This window comes from Equus caballus, chromosome 2 (genome assembly GCF_041296265.1).
Source record: "Equus caballus isolate H_3958 breed thoroughbred chromosome 2, TB-T2T, whole genome shotgun sequence".
NCBI classification, from domain to species: domain Eukaryota; kingdom Metazoa; phylum Chordata; class Mammalia; order Perissodactyla; family Equidae; genus Equus; species Equus caballus.
In genome coordinates, this window is record NC_091685.1 from 16,570,028 (window position 1) to 16,597,667 (window position 27,640).

Consider the following 27,640-nt stretch of genomic DNA (forward strand, 5'->3'; position numbering starts at 1 on the left):
CCAGGAAGCCCCAGAGGCTCCACAGAACCCGTTCAAGGTGGCCTTGGAGGGAGTGGTGGGGGGCAATGTGAAACATGCCCCGCTCAGCTTCTCCCAGAGCACCCCATCTTTATCTGTTTTAAGCATTGATGCTCAACCTAAATTTTATTTTCTAAAAAAAGTCTCTCTGGTAATAGTCATGGATTTCTTGGATACAGTGATGCTTTTTTCCAGAAGATTCCATGAGGTTTTCCTTCAACTAAAACTCCTTTACCACCCTGGCCACTGGAGAATTGCCTTTACAGAACCGTAACTTAACAATCTCTCTTTGACATCATTTGAGGACCAATAACCAGGAATAGCCATAGATGTGGGAGCACCCCAGCACATTGGTAGAAAAGTAGAGAAAGTTATCCACCGTATTGCTCAACCCCCTTGAAACAAAGACCCTGACAACCAAGTCAGCTCAGAAATCTAGGTCAGGAATTTGATTTTTCTAGTTCCTTCCTACTTCCCACGTCCTTTCTGGTTCCTTCCTACGACTGACAATAGAACCCATCTTGTTTTACTCTTTGCCTTGGCTACTAGGATGCCCAGAGCTAAGCTGTTCACCAGGCATCTATCTTTTTAAAACATGTATATTTTTCCATTACATAATACTTGGGTATTTCTTTAGAATTACAAAATAAAGACAAGTACAAGAAAAAAAGAAAAAATTACTCATGTTTCTCCTCCCAAAAAACTGTTAATGTTTTCATCTGTCTCTCTGGTTTTTTGTTGATGTACGGTTTTCATGTGGTTTGGTTTGCAGGGTTTTTTTTCTTTTTTCATAGGTGAAATCATCCTGTGTATAAAACTTTGTAGCTTGCTTTTCTCAGCCTCGTATCTAAAGTTATCACAGTCTTAAAGGATGCATAATATTCTATTAAGTAGAGCAGAGGCCAGCAAGCTTGTTCTGTAAAAGACCAAATAGTAAATATTTTAGGGGTTTGGGGTCATATTGCTTCTGTCCCAACTGCTCCATGCTGCCCCTCTAGCTCAAAAGAAGCCATAGGCAATATGTAAATGAGTGGACATGGTTGTGTGCCAATAAAGTTTTATTTACAAAAACAGGCTGCGGTAGAATTTGGCCTGAAGGCTCTGGTTTGCCACCTCCTGACATAGATACATTCTAATTTTCACAGACCTGTTAGCCATTTCCGTGTGTTAGCAACTTCGGTTTGCTGGCGGTACCCAGTGCTTCAGTATTACAGATAAGACTGCATGGAATTTGCTTAGGATTTTTTTCCTTAGACTATATTCCTGGAAATTGGGATGACTGTGCCCCAAAGTATGGATATTTGTGAGGCAAAGCTCTTGGTGAATGCTGTGGAATTTGCTTTCCAAAAGCAATTTCCACTTCTACTCCCAGCCGTGATGCGAAGGTACCCATTTCCCCAAGCCCTGTGCACCCTGGGCATTGTCCTTTAAGAAACAGTCATGCGCCGCGTAATGACAATTCGGTCAATGATGGACCGCATATAGACCGGTGGTCCTGTAAGATCAGTACCGTGCAGCCTGGGTGTGTAGTAGGCTATACCATCTAGGTTGTGTAAGGATAATGTGGTGTTCACACAACGACAAAATCACCTAACACCGCGTTTCTCAGAAAGCATCCTGTCGTTCAGCATCGCTTGACTGCTCTTACTTGCAGCCTCCCCTTCTCCTTTCCCTCTGGACTTTGCTTTGTCTAATGTTTCCAGCTTGGTCTGCACTTTTATTCTTTTTTTTTTTAAGATTTTATTTTTTTCCTTTTTCTCCCCAAAGTCCCCCGGTACATAGTTGTATATTCTTCATTGTGGGTCCTTCTAGTTGTGGCATGTGGGACGCTGCATCAGTGTGGTTTGATGAGCAGTGTCATGTCCGCGCCCAGGATTCAAATGAACGAAACACTGGGCCACCTGCAGCGGAGTGCGCGAACTTAACCGCTCGGCCACGGGGCCAGCCCTACACCTTTGTTCTTTAATCTTCCTCATGTCCTTTTGGGAAGTAGACAAGATATAAGCCAACAAGGGTCAAGTTGAGGGGCTGGGGGAGCCATGGAGGCAGAGTCTTGAAGGGCCATTGCGGGTGGCACTGGCCAGCAGGGCTGACAGCTGTCCTTCTCTGCTGGGTGAGGCACTTTGAGGGGCGGACACTGACTGGGACTTCCAGAGCCTGTGTCATGGTGGCCAGGCAGGGTTGGGGAGATGAGAACATCATGGAAAGAAAGCAGTAACGTGGTGGGAGGGTGGGTAGGGCTCGGGGCTCAGAGGACACAGGCTTCCCTCAGGCTCCATGTGTGAGAGCTTGGACAAGTTCTTCAACCTCTCTGAATTGCCCATTTTGTCATCTGTAAAGGGGACAAAACAGTCAACTGTGCCGGCTTGTCACAAGGATTCAACAGGATCCTTAATATTAGAGCCTCACACAGAGCCTGGCGTATAGAAAGGACTCAGTGTGTCTTTGCCAGGTTGAACTGACTTGATGTTAGGGTCTTAGTAATGATGGGAAACAGATCATATGAGTATTTATTTTTTTAAATGTTGGCACCTGAGCTAACATCTGTTGCCAATCTTTTGGGTTTTTTCTTCTTCTTCTCCCCAAAGCTCCCCAGTTCTTAGTTGTATATTGTAGTTGTAGGGCCTTCTATCTCTGCTATGTGGGACTCCACCTCAGCATGGCTTGATGCGCGGTGTCATGCCACGCCCAGGATCCAAACTGGTGAGACCCTGGGCTGCCAAAGCGGAGTGTACCAACTTAACCACTCGGCCACGGGGCCACCCCTCATACGAGTATCTTTTAAAAGAGAGAGAGTATGGATCCAGTACACACCACATGGTGGGCCTTCAAAAAATAATCGACGGATGAATGACAGAACGGAACTTTGAAGCCAGACAGCTCCAGCTTCGTCACTTGATAGTTTTGTGATCTTGGACGATGCGTTTTCATCCCTATACCTCGGCTTTCTTCTCTGCAAAATGGGTTTAATGAATAAGGATATTTACCTGGCGTTCACAGATGAGGAAACTGAGGCACGGGTGGCTAAATAGTTTGTTCACGGTCTCCCAGCTGGTACAAGGAGAGATTAGGGCGCCCACCTGCACGCTTATTGTGAGGATGAAATGAGACAAGGAATGTAAAGTTTCTGACTCAATAAATGTTCGTTCCTTTCCAGAAGCAGGATGGTCTTGGCCAGGAAAACTGAGCACAGGGGGTCTGCAGCCACCCTGGGAGTGGGACTGCCTGGGAGGCAGCTGCCCGCCGCTGTGAGCTGCTGGCCCTGGCGCTTGGGAGGAGCTCTCCAAGTGGGTTGTGGGGACCACCCTTCCCAGGGGTCGTTTCCCAAGCAACTGTCTCGCCTCCACAGAGTCCAGTCTGTGCTGGGGACAAATAGAGAATTGGCCTTTTCCCAGCAGCTCTTTGGCGGAGAGAGTGGAGCCCAGGCTGCCCTAACAAGCCATATCTGGTAGGTGGGTCCAAAGCCCACAGGAGAGAGGTGTGGTGGAGGCAGCACTGAGCACAGGATGAGCTAACCATGGACCAGCTCCATCACGGGGAGCTGCTCTTGGCCTAGTTAGGCTCGTTATCATGATCACTGTTGATGGGGCCAGGTACAGGAGGCTCTCCCTCCTCCATGTGACGTTTAATCCACCCCACATCCTTCAAGGTATGTGTAGGTGTCCCCATTTTACAGATAAGGAAACTGAGGCAGGTACGGGGAGGTAAGTACACAACTAGTAGCGACATGACAGGGTGAGGACTTGAAGTTTCTGACTCTGGAGCCCTGTTCTTAACCATTAGGCGTATTTGCTGCCCTTCCCTGGACAGAAAACCTCTTGGCGAAGCAGGAAGGACTTTGAGTTCTAGAACAACCGATCTCATTCCTCCTGGATTTGGCTGTGACCCAGGAGCTGGGGGACCCTTGATTCCCTGGGGCCAGACTTGCTCCTCCATGCTTAAAGCATAACTATTGACCTCTTTCCAGGGAGTATTTCATCCATTCAAGACATGTTTATTAGGGATCTTCCACGTGCCAGGCCCTCTTCTAGGTGCGGAGGGTGCATCACGGGTAATAATCATTACAATTAACCCTTCCTATGCACCAGGTGCTATTCTAGACACTGCACATGGATTAGCTCATTTAATCTTCACAACAACCCCAAAGACAGTTATTGTTATCCTTTCTTTATAGATGAAGAAATCAAGACACAGAGAGGTTAAGTAACTTGTCCAAGGTCCCACAGCTAATGAATATCAGAACCAGGATTTGAACCCAGGCAGTCTGAGGTCGGCATCCATACACTTGACTGCCCCCACACTGTTGGGGGGCAGAGCATAGTCCTGCACTCATGGAACTTTTAATTCTTTTTCAACAGGAACGTTAAAATGTTAAAATAGTACCAAATAGCACCGAAATAATTTAATTCAGTTTTGTTTGCTGAAAAGCAGACTGGGCAGTAAGAATGAATGATCCTGGATTTGTAAAGTGTTTGACATCACAGGGCCAGTGGAAAGGAGTCAAGGTCTTGAGCAAGACCTTGGTCTACTTTCCACCGTGGCCTTGACTGCTGTGTGCCGTTTGGCAAGTCTTGTCACCTCTCTGAGCCTCCATTTCTTTATTTACAAAATGGATTGTCAGTACCTATTCTACCTGCCTCCAAGCATTTTTGTGAAGACTAAATGATGTGGCAGATGGAAATGAGATTTCAAGATAGAAAAAAAAGCAGTGGGCAAGGGTTTGTTATTGAACCAAAGTGAAAATTTGGTCAGTTTGATGAATGAATGAATGAATGAATGAATGGTCCTAGCAGCCTGCGCATTGGCTCCCGGAGTAACAAATGGCTCCCTTAGGGAGATCTGTTGGGGTTTTTCAGGATCCCATCAGGGCTCTATCCTTGGCCGTGTCCCATGCTCCTGTCCCTTGAGTTATTTTGCATCTGATTTCATGTGAGCTTCCAAGACTGCTTTAGCAAACATTTGTTAACTGTCTGTCGAGAGGTAGGCCTTGTGTTAGACTCCGTGGGGAGACGGGAATGAATTGGAATAATGTCTGCCCTCAGGGGCTCAGGCTCATAGGCTAGAAGGAGAAATGATGATGATGATGATGATGATGGTGGTGACGATAATAATACCAACAACAACAATGACCAGCAAATATTGAACATTTATCACATGCCAGATATTGTGTTGAGTTTTTATATACATTATTTTCTTTAATCATTACAACTGTTCCACGAATTACTAAAACTATTGTCCCATTTCACATATGAGGAAACAGATTCAGACAGGTTAAGTAACTGACCCAAGTTCACACAACTCTGAAGTTACAGAGCTGGGCGTGAACCTGAGAAAATGTGGATGCAAATAACCATGCTATAAGGTAGAGACCACTGTGCATCCTACTAGAGGGGCAAGGACGGGCCTCTTACAGTTCAGAACGAGAGAGGAAGCAGGACAATGGGGGTGGTGGTGATGATGGTGATGGTGATGCTGCTGCTGTTGATGGTGACAATGGTGATATTGATGATGATGAGGGTGGTTGTGATGATGGAAGTTACGGTGATGAGGATGATGGCAATGATGATGGTAATCTTCTGGTGCCCATTCGTTGAACTCCTGCTTTACGCCAGGCCCTGACCCAGGTGCTTTCTACTATCTCGTCTCGTCCCCATAAAAACTCTCCAATGTTAGGACCATCATCTCTGTTCTACTCATGGGGACTCTGAGCTGGAGAAAGGCTGAGTGGCCTCCTCCCCAAGGCACACATCCGGTCTGAGGGGCTTGAGCTTAAGCATCCTCCCCGCAGAGCCAGCATTCTTCCCTGTACCGGGGTTCCCAACCTGCAGGCCATGGAGCCAGGCATCTCGGAGATGCTCCATAAACGTCTATTGAACAAATATTGAATGAATGGATCCTCAAAGGGTCAAAGCCTGAAGCCCAGAAGACATAAATAACATCTCGAATGAGTAACCATTGTTTAAGTGTATGTGGTGGTGCTGTGATTACGAAAATACAAGTTAATTGTAAAGCATTATATTCATTGTAGCTTTTGTATTGTTGTTTATCTTCCCAATGAAAAGATACTAAGTTACCATCAGGAGGAGTTTTGGGAAATATTTTCACATAAAAAGGGGTCCTTGTGCTGAAAACAGTGGGAAGCATCATGCCATCCTGCATGGCATGTGTAAAGTGCTTTGGCCAGTGTCTGGCACAGAGAACCACTCGGAGGAGGAAACCCACCAGACTGGGGATTGGGAGCCTATGTCGTTCGTCCTGGGTTTACAAGTGACTTTCTTACTACACCTGAGCTGTCACTGTCAGTGACTTTGTCTCCGTGAGACCTGACACCAGCATCTAATAGCTTTCCCAAATAGCTATCGAAAGCTGGCATGAATGAATGAATAATGAAAGCAAGAATGAGTGAATCATGATGAACGATGCTCAGGGAGCCCATGAGGGGATGTTTTCCGCAAAGAGTGCTTGAAAGTGAGTTTCTCAGCCTGAGAGCAGAAATAGAACGGAGAGGGGTCAGCAGGGGCCGGTGGCTTCGGACTTTCAGCTCTGTGAGTGGGGTTATGAAGCTGCGGTTGCCTCCCCAGGGGAGCCTGATCCTGACCCTCTGATGACCACGTGGAGAAGGGGTGGTGGCTGGAGCTTGGCTGTGAGGCCACTGTCAGCAAGGCCGTGCTCACCGTTTTTGGCTGCATTTTTCAAACACAAGTGAAAGTTGACAGATGGCAGTGGTGTAATATTCTCACTTTCTCTGCTTCCCACAGGCCTCCCTCCAACACAGGCCTCCAAGCTCTTAGAAATCTCTGACACATCTTGACCATGAGACCACGGCTAGCTTTTGGCAGGTAAGTGCTCCCCCCTCCCCATCTTAGGACACCCTAGCAGAGGACACAGGGCCATTTTGGCATAGCCCAAAGCCCTGGGCCGTGTTTGTGGCAAAAGGTGGGTAGGAATGATTTCAGCCTTGGCAGGAGGATGGAGCCGCACACTGTACTGAGACTTAAGGAAAAAGCTGCCAAATGTCCAGAGTCCTGCAGCTGGCATTTCTGCAAATAGCAGCCTATGGCAAGGGGACCACGTCTTGGGATGGAAGCCAGGAGCTGCTTCTGACCCCAGGTCTGCCTGTACTGCTCCAGAAAATCTCAAGCAAGAACATCCGTTTCTGGATCTCTGTTTCCCTGTCTGAAAAGTGAGGGAATGGGACTCGGTGAACGGGGCAGGCCACAAGCCAGCTGTTCTAGGCTCCTGCCAAGGCCATGGGATTGGGGGAGGGGCAGTGGCGACTGCCACCTCCCTAGGGCTCCTGTTTGGTTGTTCTGTGGACCTGACATCCACAGGGACCTGTGTAGGCTGGATGTGTGCTGTGTGTATGCATGTATGCATGTGGGGGCAGGACTCGTGTCCCCTCTGCAAACCCTGACATGGACAGTCACCAGTCCCATGGCTGCCTCTCATGCCTGGGCAGCACACCACAGTCACTATAGGCTGCAGAGCTCAGCCAGGAAGGGAAAGGCTGCCCATGCAATGAGAGCACAGGCAGGCCCTCAGCAGAATGTGGGTGTGAAGACCAGGTTGGACGGGAGACAACACAGGATGGGAGACCAGGTTAACGGAACATGAAGCCCTCTGAGCGGGAGTGAGTGCAGGACCAAAGCTCACAGACAGATCTGCAGGGCAGGCCGGGAGAGCTGCCTAGGAGATGGGGCCTAGAGGGCCCTGAGACACAGAGAGGAATAAAGCTCGTCATGGCCCTCAAGAAGCTTCCCAGCCATAGGAGGAGATGCTGTGCAAAGAGCCACAGTACAGGAAACCTGTGAAGGCAAGAGGGGTCCATTCTGTCTGGGTTTGGTTGTGGGGGTGTTTCAGGGAAGACCGTTTGAAGGTGACACTTGAACTGGGTTTTGAAGGATGAATAGAAGTTCTCCATGTCAAAAATGGAAGAAGGGCATTCTAGGCTGAGGAGACAACAAGTACAAAGGTAGGGTGGCAGGGATGTAGGCACAGAGGAGGAGCAGAGGGGGAGTGAGGCTGGGAGTAGTGGGCAGGCCTTTGAATGCCATGCAGAGGAACTTGGGTTGGGCCCTATATGATCAAGGAAGGGAGATAGTCAGCTCTGCGGTGCCAAGAGGGTCCTCTGGGCCCCGGGGGAGAGGCTGAGCACTGAGAGGAGGTGCTCACGTTAGAAGCTACTGGAACTAAACAAGGGCAGGCCCAGGGCAGAATGCCCTTTGCTGAAGTGTCTGTGACTCCACTGTGGCCCTTCGGGCCTCCCAACGCAGAGTGCCCACTGACGCTCTGAGGTCCCCATCCTGTGCTGGGGGCCTCTGGGGTAGAGGGCTGCCGGGCCTGCCTCGGCACCCCATCTTCTGGCCCCGCCCACCTTCCCTCCTCTCCTGTCCCTGAACAAGAGGCCACCCTCCAGGGCAGCACTCCTGCCAGGATTCGATGCTGTCATTAGGCCCTTTTCAGCCTCTTTTCTCCACTAAATAATAATAAGGCAGGTGCTTCCCTCAGGCCATTTTCTGTGTGGTGGCTAATACTTCGCAACTGTGTACTTTTACAGTTTCCTCTCTTGGCAGAACTCAAAACGCTTTCACACCTGTCATCTCATGGGAGAGCAGAAGGAGTGGGCGCTGGGGCCGAGGGCGCTGGATGGCAGCGCCGCCCTGTCGCTCCCCTGGGGAGCAGTGTGACTGGTCTGAGCCTCAGGGTCTTCATCTCAAATACCTCCCTCCTCAAGGTGGGGGCGTTCCAGAATCAAAGGCAAGAGCTCAGGGCTCAGTGTGGTCAAATGGTCAGCACTTACGTTCCGGGCTCTGCCAATTCACGTCCCAGTGATGGAGCAGGTGGCTACTGATGGGCAGTGGTGGCCTGGAGAGGCCTGTGAGTGTTTGGGCTCAAAAGGTGGCACAAGCAGTTAGCATCTGTGCCTTAGCAGGAGGGGACGGCAGTTGGCTTGACTTTCCTTTGAAAAGTTCATTCCACAGAACTTTCCTGATGCTCCCTGTGTTCCAGGCGCTGGTGGACGCTGGGGGCTCAGACAGGAGTGAGACAGTCCCTCCTCCAGAAGGAACGTGTAGACAAGCAAACAGCAGTGCACTGTGGGAAAGGGTGGCAGCAAAAGCACACGCGAGATGCAAGAGAAGCAGAGAAGAGAGGGGGCCCTCAGTTCTGCAGGGGGCTGGGGTTAGGGGACGCGTCATGGAGGAGGGGCCTGTGAGCCGGCACTGGAAGGATCAGTGGGAGTTTGTCAGATGAGGACGGCAGGAAGGGAGCAAGGGCGTGCCAGGCAGTGGGACCGGCATGGGCACAGGCCTAGCCGTGAGCAACATCCTGGTGTGATGGGGCATCGTACGGTGGGGCATCGGTGTTGGCATTCATGCTGCCCTGCCCCACAGAGCTCCCTGCCACAGAGGAGCATTCAAGGAGGCCTAGCGCCCTGCCTGCTGTCAGCTCAGGAGGGCGCGTCCAGGGCCAGGCTTCACGGGATAAGGCCACGTGTGCCACCTCTGGTGCCCAGGCAGCGAGGAGCTCCTAAGGCTTTTCTTGATTGGAGTTGGGGGTTGGAGGCACATGTTACCCACAATCTGAAGTGGTCCTGGAGATGTTGTTGCTGCCTTCGTGCTGGGGGCCCGGATAGAGATGAATAAAACTTGGTCCCTGCCCCAAGTACAGAGAGGGAGGTGGACAGGCCCTCAGATGCCCACACTTCATAGCTGTTGGTGCTCTAATGGGGGCATTCCAAGTGCTTTGGGACCATAGAGGAGGGGGCAGCCAGAGGGCAGGAGCAGGGGGGAGGGGGCATCATAAGGAAGGAATCTGAGCCAGATGGTAATAAGAAGAAGAGTTATAATAACTAATGATTATTGAGCACCTGCTACCTGCCAAGCACTGTCCTAAGAGCTTTATATGGATTCGCTCTCCACTTGCACAACAACATGTTATCATCCTCCTTTACAGTTGAGAACTGATGCACAGAGAGGCTGAGTAACTGGCCCAAGCACACACGGCTGGGAAGTGGTTTAGCCGGGTTGAACCTGGGCAGTCTGGCCTGAGTCCACACTTGAATGGCCCAGGGTAGCCTAAGCACTCAGCCCTCTCTCAGAACTAGAGGCACTGACGGGGCTGGGACTGTCTCGCTCTAGCACATAGTAGGCACTCAGTAAAAACATGTTGACTAATAAGAATGCACAAATGCCTGGATGAATTGGGCCCTGAAAGAGTTGTAGCAGAAGATGGGGCTGGGGACAGACACTGCAGACAGAGGGAGCAGTGGTGCAGAGGCCCGAGGTCCGAGCCCCTGGGGTTACCTCAAGGCACTGCCAGGTCCACCTGGAAGGCTGGAGGGACCAGATAAGGGAGAGGTCGAATGACAGCCTCTCTGGCCGACCCTCCCTGTCCCCAAGACCTGGCACCTGCCTGCCTTCTCCTGCCCACCTTCCCCGCCCGCCCTGTCCCACATGGAGACAGGGAGGGCACCCTGCCCTCGTGTCCCACACCACTACTTGTCACCTGGTCCCTCAAAGGCCCCCGGGGGCCAATCTGGCAATAGGACCACAGGCCCCCGAGGCAGGGAAGGCGTGCACCGCCCAAGAGGGTCTACGGATAGTTCAGAGCTTGCTCCCGGAAGGGGTGGCTTTCTGAATGTTCGAGACTTCAGGGAGCGGGTGGTTTTCAAAGACCCTTCCGTTCTTCAAGCTCAGTGGGCTGTGGAGGAAAACTGGAGCTGGGGCTTAGCTCTGTGGCTTCCTTGCTGGGCACCTTTGGGAGAATCCGTTGGCTTCTCTGAACCTCACTTTCCGTCTCCATAAAGTGGGCATAATAGCAATTACAGAATCAAAGGAGCCAAAATTTGGGAGACTCCTGTACAAGGTCAGGCTCTGTGAAAAGTCATTTCTCAGCTTTCTGCCTTGCTTCTGGGGCCTCAGTTTCCTCCGTGAAATGAAAGGGTGGAGAATGTTGATCTTTAATGCCAGCCAATCTGACTTTCTAGGATTCAAAGCTGCCAACACTGATGGACTAGGCATGCAGAGATATTTACACACATATATGCTATATGCCTACAAGTGTATACGATTTCATCATTTCTAAACATTGAAAATGTATATTAAATTATATTTAATATAAATATACAATTGACAGCATCTTTTATTATGTTTTCTTCTGATCGTGAAAGTAATAGATATTTATTGTGAATATTTTGGAAAGTACAGGAAAAGAAAAAAATTCACCCACTGTTCCACATTTGAGACTGAGCTAGCCTCTTAAATATATAGCGAATTCCTCTCCCACCTTTTTTCTGTGCACATACACAGATTTTTTAAAGACATATTTGGAATATACTCTGCATTCTATTTTTTAACTCAAACGGAGCTATTGAAAGAGGTGTCTGGCTGGGGCCGTTGTCCCTGTGCCCGAGAGGAACCAAGGCAGCTGCTGCCACAGCTGTTCTGTGCCCGTGCCCCCACTCCTGCCTGGGCGGCTGGCTGGAGGCATCTTACCTTCGGGTGTTCTTGTGTCTCTGGCGGGTGCACGTTTTACACTAATTTTAGCTTGGCCTCCAGGGCCCGCTGGCCTTGGGGCCCGCACATAATGGACGCCTTATGTAGACAGCTGCCAACCGTGCTGGAAGAAGCGTCCCACCTTAAAATGTTCCCCGCGGCCAGCCAGTCCTCTGCTCTCGGAGAACAAGCCGGCTCCCTGTTCCTTCTCCTACCAGGAAGGGGCCGTTGTTGACATTCACGGCCCAGCAGGCTGGACCCGGCAGGCAGGTGGCCTGCCAAACACGTGGGTGATTGCTTCCCTGGATGGGGCCGTGTTTTTACGGGACAGGTCTGGACTTGAGCTGGAACAGCTGAGAGAGACTTCTCCAGAAGTTGCCAGGTGGCGCATTTGCAGCAGGGCAGCTGGGGGTCTGAAATGTCCCGGGTGTGTATGTAGAACCTTCTGGAAACTCATCTTAATGCTTTACCTCTGTCAAGCATGTACAAATGGACTATGTCCTTTGGCATCCCCTTTTGTCCTGATGACAGCCCTGTGCATTGGGTGTCAGTACTCCCATTTTACAAGCAAGCGAGGGAAGTAATCTGCTCCGCGAGCCAGTGGCAGGGACTTAAACATGAATGTGAGTCCCTCACTCCACATCCAGGGCTCTTTCCGTTCCCTGGCACCATATAGATGAGCGGTTCAACCAGGTTCCTATCCGTCTACTCTATTTCCTTATGTCTGGTATTGTTTTTCCAAAATGAGACACTTTAATTTTCACCTTAAAAATCATACATGTTTATTGAAAGTAAATGTACCTAGTTGGTCTGTTTCAAAAGCACAGATCTGATCCTAGGAGACTCTTGCTTCAAAATGCGGGAAGTCTCCGTCCGCCCGCAGGATGAAGCCCACGCACCCCAGCCTGACATCCAGCCTCCATAGCTGCTGCCTGCTGACCTGCCCCCCTCGCCCCGGTCTAGGCTCCCCAGCATTTAGGTATCTCTCGCGGCACGTAAGTAGGTTGGGAAACTTTTTTATGATCTGCCTCTCGAGCAGAATGGAGCTCCATGAGGTAAGAGACCTGTGGACCACTCATCAACACGTTCTCGGGGCTGCATGGGGTCAGATACAGTGTCAAGACCCGTAAATGTATTTGGCCCCCAACCCACAGTCCTTCATGAGAGACTGGAGCTTTAATCCAGGCTTAGAAATAAGCCGAGGCCTGCCGGCAGCTGCCAGCCCAATAAGGAAGTGGCTGCTTGGCTGGACTCCCAGGAGGGGCCTGCAGGGCCAAGTCAAGAAACCCCGACCCTGGGCAGGCTGGGAGGAGGAAAACGGAAGGGCGTCCCCAGATGTGCGCTGGAGACCAACCCCCTCCCCCCATGGCAAATCTCCCACCTTCCCCCTTCCACCCCTCCCCAGTCCTGGGCTGACAATATGGCCTGTGTCATATGTCCCCAGCCCTGACAGTGGCTCTTTGGCCCAAGTCCAGTGCTCTTCAGGAACAATCCATAGGCATCACGTGCTGCTCTGGGGGAGGAAGAGTTCTCTGGGGACTATTGCTTAGTGAGGGCAGGACCGTCACTCTGTAACTCCATATGGGACTCCTCTCTGGGCCACGGCCCCTCGGCCTCCCAGATTCTGGTGCTCTGGGTGTCCTTATGGGAAAGGCAAAGCCTTTAGAGTCCCATAGCCTCAGCTCCTGCCAGTTCTGCCACCTACTAGCTGGGGGCTCCATCTCTCTGAGCCTCAGTTTCCTCATCTGCAAAATGGGACCAGTGGTACCAACCTTTCAGGGCTGTTGTATCTTACGGAAAAGTGCTTTTCAAAGAGTCTAGCAGAGCAGGCACACAGCAGATGCCTGCATTCCTTCATCTGGAGGACTCTCAAGGCTCTCGAGGCTCATTGAGAAGTGCCTGGCTGCTTGGTGAGGGTGGCGGTCGCTGGGGAGAGGTGCTGGGGCGTGTTGCCACATGGCACGCCAGTCTAACAGTGACTACTTCTCTGTCTCAGGAGTTTAACCAAAGAGAGACCTCTTGTTTGCTAGTGAAAGCCCGTGGAAAAGTAGATTCTTATAATAGAGTCACTTCACTTCACTTTCAGCTTTCTAGAAAGACATCTTTCATTCATTCATTCGTTCATTCATTCATTCATCCTACAACTATCTTCATGGCCTTGACCACTTGCCAGATGTGGCAAGAGATGCTCAAACAGGCCATGCAGGGACCTGCCTTCAAAGAGCCCACCACTAACCAACGATTGTAATTCAGCGTGAAAACCTAGGGAGTGACACAGGAAGGGCACAGTGTTGGGGGCAGGAGTGGTCATTTCCTGCTGGGCTGGTTGGGAAGGATTCCATGAAGAAGGTGGCACCAAATGAGCCAGTTAGAAAGCACAGAGGGAAAAGACCCCAGTATCCAAAGAAACAGATGCATAAAATATCCAAGAATAAATTTACCAAAGTATTATGAATTGACCTATAAATTAAATGAAATCCAAATTAAAATCCCAACAAAAGTTTTTCATAAAATTATTATAAAGTACAGCTAGAAAAATAACCATGAGTGAATAGCTTAGAAAAATTCAGTGTTGGGAAAGGAACAGGCCTGTGGCTCAATGGGCTATAACAAGGAGCCCGCAAGGAGACATAAGTGAGCACGGAGCTTAGCACGTGAAGGCATGGTGTTTAGAATGAGACAAAAGGGCAGGTGATGCCTGGCATGTCATAAAGACAACCAGCTAGCTATTTGTAGAAGAAGAAAAAGAATAAAACTGGATCCATACCTCAGTCCTTGCACCAAAATGAATTCCTAGGTGATGAAAAAGCATGAAGCCATAAAGCTACTAGAAGAAAAATGATGAGGGAATTCTTATATCGTATTGGGATGGAGAATGCTTCCTTAAGTATAATATAAAACCAAATTCAGAAATCGTGAAAGAAAATGATTAAAAACCTCACAAGGGAAAAACGCAACAATCAAGGTTAAAGGATGACAACAAAGAAAAGTATTTCAACATATGTATGATGGGTGACGGTTAACAGCACTGAGATAGAAAGTGCTCATAAATGAGGTAAAGACAAATCATCAGTAGAAAAATGGGGAGAGGATGTGGACAAGTAATTTTCAAAGACGAAACACAGGGCAGAGTGAGCATATGAAAAGAGTGGTCCACGGCAGTCAAAGGATGCTCATTAAAGAATCAAGATGTACATCTTGGGGCCTATTTCAAAGAGTGAGAATACTTGAGTGGATGAGGAAGGGAAAACGAGGACCCTCAAGCACTGTTAGTGGGTTGTGAATTGATACGCATATTCTGGAGGGGAAATTTAACAATATGAACCAATATTTTCAAATGTGCATACCCTTCAACTCAGTAATACAGTTCTAAACAGATATCCTAAATAAATAATCAAAAAGTGCCTGGAATTGTGTGTATAAGAAGGCAGCAGAGCACATTGGCTAAGAGTGTGGCATCAGAGGTCAGACAGATCTGGTTTTAAGCTGTGTGACCCTGAAAAAGTTATTTAACATCTCTAAGCCACAGAGTCTTCATCTGTAAAGTGGGCATAATAATAATGCCACCTTCATATGGTTGTTGTGAGGCTTAAATGGGATCATACTTAGAAAACTCTTAGCAGAGGGCTGGGCTCATAGTCAGTACTGAGTAAATGTTAGCTATTTTATTATTACCAGTAAAGATGTTCATCATAGTATTGTTTATAATAGCAAATAATAGGAACTAAATTGTCCATCAGTAGGGAACTACTGGTGAATAATTTAAAAGATGCTCAGAGAGGGGCCAGCCCAGTGGTGTAGTGGTTAAGTTTGCATGTTCCGCTTCAGTGGCCCAGGGTTCACAGGTTGGGATCCCAGGCACGGACCTAAACAACACTCATCAAGCCATTCTGTGGCGGCATCCCCCATACAAAACAGAGGAAGATTGACACACATGTTAGCTCAGCAACAATCTTCCTCAAGCAAAAAGAGGAAGATTGGCAACAGAGGTTAGCTCAGGGCCAATCTTCCTCACTAAAAAAAAGCTCATAGAGATGCAGCCTTCTGGAGATCTGTCTTTATGAACATGGAAAGATGCTTTTGACATAATAATGTATAATTTTTGAAAATAAAGATGTCAAAAGAGTTTGGAAGGTATGTTCCAGATGGCATAAAAATATACATCTGTTTATCTAGAAAAGCATAATTGATTCTTGCTATTCACAGTAGGCATGTTCTATAAAGTCGCCACAAACTCTGAATGAGTGAGTACTGAACCAAAGCTCCCATGGGAAATACGGCACTGGTTCCTGTGAGCCTCTGGTCACCACATTCTTGTCAACCGATCAATACATAACCTTGTTTTATGTATGTTTCTCTCAAAAACACCTTACTTAATATATGTTGTTGACTCATTGACATTGAACTCATGGCCCACAGCCCCGTAACTCTTGCCTAAAGGCTTGCCTAATGCACGTATTTTCTCTATAAGTCACAGCACAGTGACATCACTGACAAAAAGCACAAAAACGCAAAAATCATGGCACTAAATAGACTAGAAAAAGGGTGCTTGTTTACATATGAGAGCTGAAACAAGGAGGCAGCGTTGCCTTTCTGACCTCAGCTGGGAACATGTGCATTGGGAGGCTCCATTTTTTTGCCGTTCTGTACGTGTCTGCAAATGCCCACGAAGGCACCTGAGTAGTGATTTTGGGGTGACCAGTGAATTTCAGCGAGTAGGTGACTTTGCAGATACAGAATCCGTGAATAATGACAGTCGACTGTATCTGAAAAAGGCAGTCATGTTAGGGGCCGGCCCTGTGTCCAAGTGGTTAAGTTCGCGCGCTCCGCTTTGGCGGCCCAGGGTTTCGCCAGCCCAGATCCTGGGCGCGGAGATGGCACTGCTCACCTGCCATGCTGAGGCGGCGTCCCACACGCCACAACTAGAAGGACCCACAACTAAGAATATACAACTATGTACTAGGGGGATTTGGAGAGAAGAAGAAGGGAAAAAAGAAAAGATTGGCAACAGTTGTTAGCTCAGGTGCCAATCTTTTAAAAAAAAAAAAGATAAGTATTGCATCTTTGGGGAAAAAAAAGGTGGTCATGTTAATGTTATCTGAGGGTCAGCATTTAAGGTAATTTTTTCCCCCTTTCTTCCTTGTACTTACAATGCTTTAACTTCTTATAGTGGACATGTGTAAGTAAAATCAGTCAAAGCAATAAAGTTATTTTTATTTTGGAAAGTGAAACTTGTCACCGATGGCATTCTATGTCAAGATAAGAGCCAAACTCACCAGACTGATTAAAAACAGCTAATACTTTTATGTAGTGTTTTCTTTGGGCCACACAGACTTCTAAGCCCTTTACATATGTTAATTAGTGTACTTCTCCCCCAAAGAGGTGGGTCCTGTTATTATCCTCATTTTACAGGTGAGGCAGCTGAGGCCTGGAGAGGGCAAATAACTTGCCCAAGGTCACAGCTGGTAAGAGGCAGAATCCAGATTTGAACCCCGGTGGTCTGGCTCGAGAATCTATGCTTTCAACCCAAATCTGCGAGTGCCTGCTCAGTGCCTCAGCCGGCCCTGGGTTGCAGACATGCCCAGGGGAATCAGACCATACCTTCGCCCCAAGGTACTGCCGGTCTAGTTTTCGGGCAGTGACAGGAATGCACCAGACATTAAGGCTCACGGAGTGGGAGGCCTTCCCAGCCCAACCTGAGGGCTCAGAGAAGGTGGCACTAGCCCAGGCCTCCAGGCCTCCACATTCGGGCTCCCTTTCCTTCCTCACCAACTCACAGGCACACCCTCCCTCCTACCAGGGCATCCCACCGCCAGCCACAGCCAACCCTCCTGCTCTCCTGCCATGCCTTCTCAAACTTATGGGCCTTCTGCTCAGCCCCGGAGGCTCAGCTCAAAACTCATCTTCTTTCTCAAGCCATCAGAAAGAAGTGAGAACTCCTTCTCCTGATCCCCCTCTATTATTATTTTTTTTTTTTTTATTTTGAGGAAGATTAGCCCTGAGCTAACATCCACCGCCAATCCTCCTCTTTTTGCTGGGGAAGACTGGCCCTGAGCTAACATCTGTGCCCATCTTCCTCTATTTTATATGTGGGATGCCTGCCACAGCATGGCTTGATAAGCAGTGTGTAGGTCCGCACCTGGGGTCTGAACCAGTGAAACCCAGGCTGCCAAAGCGGAACAAATGAGCCCAACCGCTGTGCCACCAGGCGGGCCTCCCTACTATTTTGGGGCTATATGGCCGCTCTCTACTCACCTGTCCATCTACCCACATCTAATGAACTTGTCTCAGAACTCTCTCAATCCCCAGCACCCAATACCTTCCTCACACATTTTGTCTATCAATAAAAGTGTGTTGAATGAATAAATACACAAACAAATGGAAATATCTAAGATTCTGAGACCCCCAAAGATCTAGGCAAAGTGGATTGTGACACGGTTGTCGTTGAAGGCTGCCAGGACTCTGGAGGACTCTGGAGGGCTGAGCTGTCTGGCTGGGAGCCTCTGTGACCACAGGATCAGGAGGCAGAGCTGACAGGGCCTCAAGACCAACATTAGCCAGGGTGCTGTTTCTGTGGCTTCTGAAAAACCCCCACCCCGGTGGGAAAGACTAAGAAAGGTCCCATTCAGCTTCTCTTGGCATTTCCAAGGGAAAGGATGGGGTTTGGATTGGCTGGGCCAGGGACATCTTTTCTAAAATAGCTTCATGCATATTCAACTGCTCCCTGAAATAGTTGGGTGGCTATTTTAAGCAGCTTCTACTCAGATGCCCACACATAATGGCATCTACCTTGAGCATGTAAACCAGCAAGAAGCAAAGAAAAGGGTACTGGAGGACAGTGTCAGGAGGCTTTTGATGGCTTCCTACCACTCCTCCCCCACCCCTTGGTGTGTTTTCCTCTCAGGGACTCTCTTGCATGAAATTGAAAGTCGTGGTTACTATGACAACTCACTGGAGGAGTTTTCCCATCCAGTGACCTCACCCTCCCGGATCTCAGAAAGCACAAACGTACCAGGGCAGCCATAACTCGAGGCACAAGAACGGAAGTCCACAACGTGAGTCAGTCAGTTTACTCCTGAGACAGCCCCTCGAGGCCCCTGTTCTCCTGGTTTCCACGCAGTCCTAACAGGTTCCCAGGAGATTTGAAGCGGAGGCCGTGGGAGGGCAGCGGGAGGCGGGACCCTAACAGCAGGGGGTGGAGGTCACCGCAGACGATCCAGACTCTACAAAACATTTATTAACAACTATGTCCTGAAATACCAATATGTATCCTGTGCTGTTTGCTGCGGAAATAAAGATAAATAAGACACAGGTCGTGAAATGAACATGTCAATATACAACTGTAAGTGTATTTATCCAAGCTCTACTTTGTTCCCCCAAAGAAGATTTGAAAAAGAAGTTGTAAATACAATGTACTAAGTGCTAAAGTTGGGAGGACAATGTCATAAGGGCCGTGGTTGAGGCGAGGACACGGGATTCATAAAGGAAGGAAACAGTCTCTCTGAGGGGGTTGAGAAGGTGAGGCTTGGGCGCAGAGATGAGAGCTTTGCTGTAAGACGAGCAGGTGGTCGCCTCTGTTCCGGGCACAGCACGTGCAAAGGGACAGGGGTGGGAAATAGCGGGTCTGTCTGGGGAACTCCCACTCAGGGTGGTGAGAGCCTGGCCAAGGAGGAGGTCGAATGATGAGAGAAGAGGCAGGAGAGGCCGTGGAGCCGCATCTCTGGGGCCTGGGAGGCTCTGCTCTATCAGAGGAACTCTCCGGGGCCATTGTGTGTTTGGGTGGAGATCCCTACCCATCCCAGTCACTTCTGGAAGGTCTCCCTGTGTCATAACATAGAACAATGATTGGAAGAAAAGGAGATGGTCCTAAAAGCTTCCCAGGGAGAGGTGTGACTATAAGAACGAGTTCAAGTTCCTTCCAGCTTCTCAGGAGATGTGCAGAAAAATAAAATGGACAGGCAGGCTGGAAGCCTGTGTCCCAGCAGGAGGGCTGTGATGGGGAGGGACCGACCGGAGCCCTGGACCTCAGCCGGCTCAGCTGTGTGTCAAGAATAAGAGATGGCTTACTTTCATGTGTCTGAATTTGTATTCCACGGTTGCCCCATAGTCACCCAGAAAAGATTCTGCTTTGTTTTGTTCGGGGCACCCTGAGAAAGGCAGGAAAGTGTGTGATGGCTTTTAGAAAGATGGTCAGGCAGAGGAGTTGGAGGAGAACAATGGGTGAAGCTTAAGAGGAAGCTTCAAGAGGTAAACTTTGGCTTTCTGGCCAACACCCGTCAAGCCAGGCCTGACCACACCTTACTTTCTGCTTGGCTTCTTCAAAGACGTCGGGAACCACCAGCAAATATTCTGGTGCCCAGAAGTGGCTGCATCTGTCTATTCTGTTCATGCCTTGTCATTCCTCCATCTGCATGCAGTTTCTTTATTCCTTGCTTCTTCATTTATTCGTTCATTCATTTGGAGCTACAGACTGGGAAATCGCTGGCATAGATAATCGTTTCTTCACTGAATTTTCAAGCATCTGTGAAATCCCTGATATTACGAGAGAGTGAGTGCATCTCCTGTGTTCATTTGCTGAAGAGAGAGCGCACGGCTTTCAGCAGATTCTCAAAGGGGCAGGTGACCCAAAAAAAAGGTTAAGAACCACTGATAGAGATGGGAATTGTTTTATTTTACAACAAATGATTTCACCTTTTGCTAGACAAGCAGGATGAAGGAGTGCCGAGGGAAATTCCCTGTTCTGCGCTGAGCTGTCTCAGATGGCGAAGCATCACCAGGGACTCTGCCAGTGTCCCCAGCAACGCTGTGCACCTAGTGTGTGTGCACGCTGCTGCTGAGCTGGGCCAAAGGCCTTCCAAGCATCAAGGGAGGGCAAGATCCCCAACTTAAGGCTCCTCTGTCTTTCTCTCGCCTCCCAACCACAGTCTCTCTGCAAGGCCCCTTTCCAGCCTGTGCTGGGCAAAAAGCGAGAAGGCCCTCCTGGTGTGGGTAGATTCAGAAAGCTGGAAGAAACCTGAGAAGGGAGAAAGCATATGAGCTGGAGTCCCAGAGGTCTGGGCGTTGAACAAGGCTTTGAAAGGGAGGGGCAGCTGAAGTTTATTGATCAGTTATAAAAGTCAGATTGTGTCAACTGTCATCTGGAAAGCCTTCAGTGGCTTCCTGTCTCTGAGTAAAAGCCAGAGGGCTTACAAATGCCTTCACAGCCCCAGTGAGATGGCTGCTAGTGACTTCTCACACTCCGTATCCCCTGGCCTCCATACTGTTCCTCAAACGCTGGCCTCAGGGCCTTTGCCCTTACTGTAGCCTCTGCTGGGAGAAAAATACACACATGGTTCACTCCCTCCCTTCCTTCAGGTCTTTACTTCACCTTCTCAGTGAAGCCTTCTCTGGCCCCTATTTAGAATGGCACAGCATCCTACTGCCACCTCCACATTCCCTGCTTTTCTTGATAACCCTCACCCCCACCTACCATGCCATTGTCTAGATATTATTCCCAGTGCCTGGCCCGTGGTAGATGCTAAATTAATATTCGCAGAATGAATGAGTCAATTGTTACTGTGCTCTGAGCTAGTAGTTTTAACATTCTGTAATCTCATACTGACCCTGTAGTCATTCTGCAGAGTGGGTTTTATTCTCCTTTCCACAGGTGAGAACCAGGGACTCATAGCAGCTGGAACCACTTCCTGGGTGCTGGGGTCTCAGAGACACCTGCCATCTGTTTGTTCCCACCCTCACTCCTGGGAGACTTGATGCCACCTTCCCCAGGGCTCCTTGAGCCAGACGAGAGACCGGGTTTGTACCTGGATCCAGTCAGTAGTTATGAGTCCACAGCCAACTCTCACGATCTGGCTGTGTCCCGGTCAGCCAGGGTTTCATGTGTCTTGGGAGTGGCCAGTCCCATAACTCAGAAGCCAAGTAAGGAAAAAAGAAGACAACTTCATGGGCCTTTTGCTGGATTCCTACTGCTCATTGCCACCCCATAATGTATCTTAAACATCAACTCACTTTTCTGAAAGAGATTACTAAAAGGAGGACTTTGCTTTTTGAAAGTAGAGCCCAACCCCCACAAGTACGCCCAGCCTGCATAAAGGCAGCCACGACGTGAGGCAACTTTCATATACATAGGCTAGGATGGTTGGTTGCTTGCAGTAGAACCCATTGGTGCCCATTTTCTTCACCGTTACACATAATTCTAACACGTGCCCAGCCCGTGCGAGCAGGAGTCTGGGAAGATGGTGAGACAGGACGCAGGCTGCATGGATGGAGAGAGAACCATGTCACAAACTTCCCCTGCGTGTCCTGTGCTGGTTACTGAAAATCACAAAGATGAATATAACACAGGGCATGTCTTTAGGGAATTTGCAATCTAGCAAGAGAAACAGGTGGAAAACAATTAAGTTTGAAAGTATTTATTTGTTCAAACCTGTACCTCATTCTAACAAGGATTCAAGGAAGAACTAGGAAATATGACCTAGTGACATGCTGCAGTCTAGGTGGGGATGTGGGCTCACAAAGGAAGGGATGGGCTCTTCTCCCTGGGGAGTCAGGGGGTCTCAGAGGTGCTGGTGCTGGAGTTGGGCACAGGGAAAGCAGCCTGGCCCACTTGGTGGCCCAGCAGGAGACCTGTGTGGCTGGAGTAGTGTGGCGACCATCCATCGATCCATGGTGTGTGCTGTGAGCCGGTCCCATCCCTTGAGGAGCTTCTGGTCCAGTGAAGGGAAGACTTGTAATGTAGCTACAGCCCTTCCCTCCTTGCTCTCAGAGGCCTGTTCTCAGCGTATGGAAAGCCCCGGGCTAACCGGGCCTGTGGCATTTCCTGTGGTGACTGAGGCAGCCTCTCCTCCTGGATCCCCACCTCAGCTGCGCTGATCCCAGGCTCAGCAGCGGTCCCAGTCACAGGAGTAGCGCCTCGCATCCAGACAGCACAGTACAGCATGCGGAGCTCCGTTGCACCCATCATCTCATTTGTTCCTCTGCAATGACGGCCACTTTCCCAGTGTATGGATGGATGGGACCACAGAGGCTCAGAGACTCCAGGTCTCGCTCCCAGGAAGTGGCAGCAGAGCCAGGACTGGAATCCACGGGGAGGGGACAGAGGCCCTGCCACTCCAGCGTGCAGCTGTAGAGCAAATGCAGGCAGAGGACCACCTAACAGAATCCCACCTCTACCAGCCACGAGCTGTGTGCCCTCACCTCCCTGAGCTCCGAGTGTGTCCTCAGTTCAGTGAGATTAATCAGATCTACTTTGCAGGCTTGTTGTGAGAATTAAATGAGATGGTGCACGTGCGTCCACCTGGCAAAGGAAGCCATGACAAGAGCCATCGTGTAAAGCCTATTGGGGGCCGGGCTTGATGTGTATCATCTGATCTAATCCTCCAAGCAGCCTGCAAAGCAGATGCCATCCCCTCCTTTTACAGATTCGCAAAGCAGCTGAGTTAACTGAGCATCCCTAGCCAGCAGAGATGAAAACTGCACGCTGGCTGCAGAGCCCCAGTTACTAAACACAAGGCTGTCATCACTCCTCGCCTCATTTCGTGGATGAACCTTTGGCCCACACAGGCTTGGCCACTCGCCAAATCTATGGGGGTGACCCCTGACCCAGCAGGAGGAAGCACCATGGGACTATGCAGCGAGGAGTCCCTGGAGACCCGGGGTAGGCCGAGGGAGCTTGACCCTGGAGGAAACGGTCAGCAGCTGTGGCCTTGGGAAGGAAGGGCTGGAAGGTCGTGGGTACCAGGCAGAGCCACACCGCCAAGGTGGCTGGTGGCTTTGGACTAACAAAGTGGTGGCCTGGAATCCAGCGGGCTAGGCTTCCCTTTCCCACTTCCTTCCTGCACTGACTGTCCTGCTGAGTCACCTCCAGGAAGTCGGGGCGGTGAGGTGGAGAGTGAGGAGGACTGGGTCCTCCCTCACCCTTGCCGTCGCCTCACCGCGTGACCCTCGGTCAACCACTTCCCCTTGCTGAGGCTCAGTTTCCACAGCTGTCACAAGAGGCCCGACTAGATCTCTGAAGTCAGGCAAAAGGTTTGACCAGAGGACAGTGCCTCCGGGCAGACAGTTTAGGACAAAGGACCACTCAGTTGGTGTTTCCGTGGAAATATCCCTGTGCTCCCACACGACTTGCTGGGCTCTTCCATGGGTCCTGAGTGTCACTATCAGTTGGTGGGACCAGGAAGGTGGTAGAGGGCAGACCCTCCAACTGCTGGGATGGCCATGGCTGCAAGAGGCAGCAGCCTCAAGGGGCCTGCCTCCAGGTCCTAGGCCTCTTGTAACTTAGCTCCGTCCTCTGCCAACCTCCTGGGATTCATGTTTGTGAATTTTCACTGGGTCCCGGGCCCTGGTGAGGGCCGAGTAGATGCTCCAGGACTCTCAGTGCAGGTACAATCTTGTGAGAAAACGCACAGCCAATGTGGGCCTTCTCTTGGCTCCCAGGAGTGTCTACTTCAAACCCTGCACCATGCCATCACCTCTTCATTCCCTCAGACCCAAGGGAAGCTGCTTTGGCTATACAGAGTTCCAAAGCTGTTTATAAGACTTATCCCTCAGGACGCCGTCTTCTGAAGTCAACGTGAACTCATTTCTGCAAGTATCAGTTCTTAGCATATCACAGCTCCAGCTCTAGGATGCAAGGATAGCTGTGGCTAAGAGTTCTGTGAGTTGAGGAGGGTTTGTTCCAGGGCCTGGGGGATTGCCTGGGTAAATGATAGAGTGGGATCATGGCATCCCTCCGTGCTTCCCACCACTCTGGTGGGGTACAAAGAGAGGGGGAATATAAGGCAGATGGACTCTGAGGACAGGTGCTTTACTTACAAGCTGGAGTCCAGTTGGATTAGCACGGCTTCCAAGCCCCTCCTGATGTGGCCTGGCCCCCTGTGCCAGCCTCGAAGTGCAGATTCCCTCCTGTGCTTGGGGTTCAGCCTCACCACGGCTGGTGCAGTTCCCCATCCTGCTGTATCGTTTCATGTTTCTGTGTCTTTGCATGTTTTTCTTTAACTGGACCACCACTTCCTCTCCTCTCCCCTCTTGTCTCCAACTTAGTCCTCCTTGTAAACTCTCATTCAAGACTCAGTCTAGATGTCACTTCTTCCAAGATGTCTCGCCTGACCTCTCCCATCTCCCTGGGTGCCACTTCTGCACTCATTTCTGTTCTTTCCTTTTCACTCTGCTTTATAGCTTTTGGGCTACGTGTCAGCACACCTCCTTGAACACCAGGACTGTGTCCTAGGGATGTTGGTGTCCCAGCCTGAGCCCAGGACCTGGAGGGTAGTGGATTTCTTTCTGAGGAAATGAACTCCCCAGAGCCTGTTCCCAAGGTTCAGAGGCAGCATGATCGTGGGAAGAGGGCTGGGGGAGTTTGGTGGAGTCCCTGGCTCTGCCACTAACAGGTCATGCGTCCTTCAGTGCCACCTGTCCCCAACTGGGCATCAGTTTCCCCTCTGAAAAACGGGTTAACTTCTCAGGTCTTTCTAGAGCTGGCCTTTTGGGATGTTTCTGGGAAGTCTATAAGGCTGCTTGTGCAGAGCTCCTGGTCACCAACCGTAGGGCATTTGGTAGGATCTTCCCTTTTCATCAGCCCTCCCAGGCTGATTCAGGTGCTGGGGCACAGGGAGGAATCAGACGGGGTCCCTTCCCCCGAGAGCACGTCCACAGAGGCACAGTGAGCATACAGTGCTATGGCAGCCTGGAGGAGCCCAGCCCTAACCTGGCCTGTGGTGCTGGTCAGAGAGGACTTCCTGGTGGGGATGGGCCTGACAGACCCAGGGCAGCATACTTCACAGTGAGCACAAAGCATGTCAGCCGCTGGGCGTGGCCAATGGCTTGGACAGAAGATATGACCTCAGCTGCTCCAGTGTGCTGGGGTATGTAAATATGTGTGCCTGGGAGTGTCTGTGTGAGAGAGAGAGAGACCGCAGAGGGGGTTGAGAGGTAGGAGGCCCGAGCTGGCGCAAGTTATATCCCCAGGGCCCTTGGGAAAGAGCTTTCCAATTAAAGGCCCGGCTGGTGGGGGCTGGGCTCCCTTGATTATGTAATAGCCGGGGAAATGTCATTTGGGAGAACATTAGAGGGAGGATGGACACGTCCGAGTGGGGCTCCACCGTTCCCAGAGGTGAGCTGGGAGCAGATCTGTAAGTGAACCGGATTCACGGATAGTCAGAAAGGACATTCAAGCCGAGGCAGCCAGTCCATGTTAGGAGGAGCGGACACATCAGAGGCAAGGTTGTGGCAATGGGATTCGCAAGCAGTGAGACACAAGGTCTCTCTCCCAGCTCTTCCCTCCCTCAGGTCCCGCCAGCCAGCTGGGGCATCTGCCCATCCGGTTAGGGTGGTCTCTGGGGATCGGTAGGTGGAGACAAGGCAGCTCTACATCATGCCGGCCCAGAGGACGTGTGCTGGGCGAGCTGTGTCCGTGAGAGAATGCAGTGCTGGGGCCTTGTCTCCTGTAGCTCATCAGCTGCCCCAGGGTCAGGTGGGTGGGGTGCCCGAAGCTGTCCAAGCACCAGCCGAGCATCTGTGTTGCTTGCTGGGGAGACAACTTGTCACAGTTTCCTTCAACTGTGAGTCACCCCTGCACCTCCAAGAAGCAGCTCTGGAAGCCCGTTGAGGAAACACACAGGTCAGTTCTCAGCTTCTGAGGATGAGAAGGGTTTTAGAGTCCGAAGGGCTTTGAGCCTCAGTTTCCTCATCTGTAAAGTGGGAATAATATCAGTACTACCTCCTGGGATTGCTACTGTGAGGATTAAATACATGTGAAATGCTTTAGCCCCAGCTTGGCACATAATTAGTGCTCAATAACTGGTAGCGATGACAATTTCCATAAAAGACAAGCTTCCATGAGGGGTTCGTTCTTTTTGACTTGCACTCCCCATACTGTTTTAAGAGATTTGAGGAGCCCTTCAGGAGCTAAGTAACCAACATAAGAATCCAGTGGCCCAGAACAGTTTCTGAGCAGAAGGATGAGTTGTATCTCCAGCCCCAGCAGAAAGATGACACTTCTTCCCCTGCTGGGACCGAGGCAGCCGGCGGTCAGCTCAGGGAGAGGCAGGGTGAAATGTGGCCTTATGTCTATAGCCTGAGCCAGGCCAAGCTGGGCTCTGTGACAAGGCCGAGAGCCTGAGTTCCATGCTTGAGTGTGGCTTAGTGCCCCAAATCCTTCCTACCGTTTTGGCATTCTGAATGACACCCTGCCTGAAGTTGGAGTTTATAAGAAGGGAATTAGAATGTGAGACCAAGACCAGAGTGACCCGTTTGTCACTGTGGACGTGTTCAACACTGACCTGGGACCTGGGAGTGGGTCTCAGCAGCTTGGCCTGGACGGAGTGGCCCAGTCTCAGGCCCACTCCCCAAGCTGGCCCGCAGAGAAACGACATGGTCACAGCCACGGCTGTCGGGGCCTCCGTGTGTGCTCTGGGTGTGACAGCCAGTGTCTCCGAGAAGGGGTCTCAGCAGTCCTGGCCCATCCCCCTTCACGGCAGGGTCCACACATGGTTGCCATGAGCATGAGGCACAGGGCCAGCCCACGGAGGGAGCAGCTGTGAGGTCAGACAAGTGCCAGCCTCTCAGCAAAGTGAGCTGGACCTGAAGTTCCAGTGAGGACAGCAGGACTGGGCGTCAGGTCAGACCCCCCAAAGAGAGGCCTTGCCCCCTGGGGACAGTAGGATAAGACATGGCAGCTGAGCAGAGGCAAGCCCAGGGCACCCACAGGGCATGTGGCTTATGGTGAAAAAATTAATTCAGGCCCAAGATGGAATGGAGTTTCCCACGTCCTCCCAGACCTGGGCAGGATGAACGCAGCAATGGGAGGGGCTGAACCTCCAGGTGCCTCGCCCAGAGCCTGGGGCTGAGTGGAGAGGGGGAAGGAGTGACACTCCTGGTCCACCTGGAGCCAGTGGAGCCATAGCTGGACATCAGTGCCTTGTGAGCTGGTCAGCTGCTTTCTGTCCAGGGGTGCAGACTGTCCTCCCAGCCCTGCTACCAGCCCCCTTTCCAAATGCATGCAGCTGGTCTGGACAAGGACCGGGTGGGGAGAGACCAGCAGCTTCCATTGCAGGTACAGGCCATTAAGAGTCCCCAGGCACCCCACTGGGGAGACAGGCTGTGTCCCTTCTGTGTTCAACAGCAGCCATGGT

The 27,640-nt window shown here is 50.5% G+C and overlaps 1 protein-coding gene across 3 annotated transcripts in view; it reads left to right on the forward strand.

Annotated features, from left to right (window-relative positions):
• The window catches only part of HIVEP3 (HIVEP zinc finger 3), a 469,251-nt gene that overhangs the window by 299,857 nt on the left and 141,754 nt on the right, over positions 1 to 27,640 (forward strand). For all 3 annotated transcript variants that reach the window (XM_023632292.2, XM_023632308.2, XM_070248788.1), the window contains exon 3: positions 6,777 to 6,857. The gene's annotated coding sequence lies outside the window, so the exon portion shown is untranslated. The remainder of the gene's footprint in view (positions 1 to 6,776; positions 6,858 to 27,640) is intronic.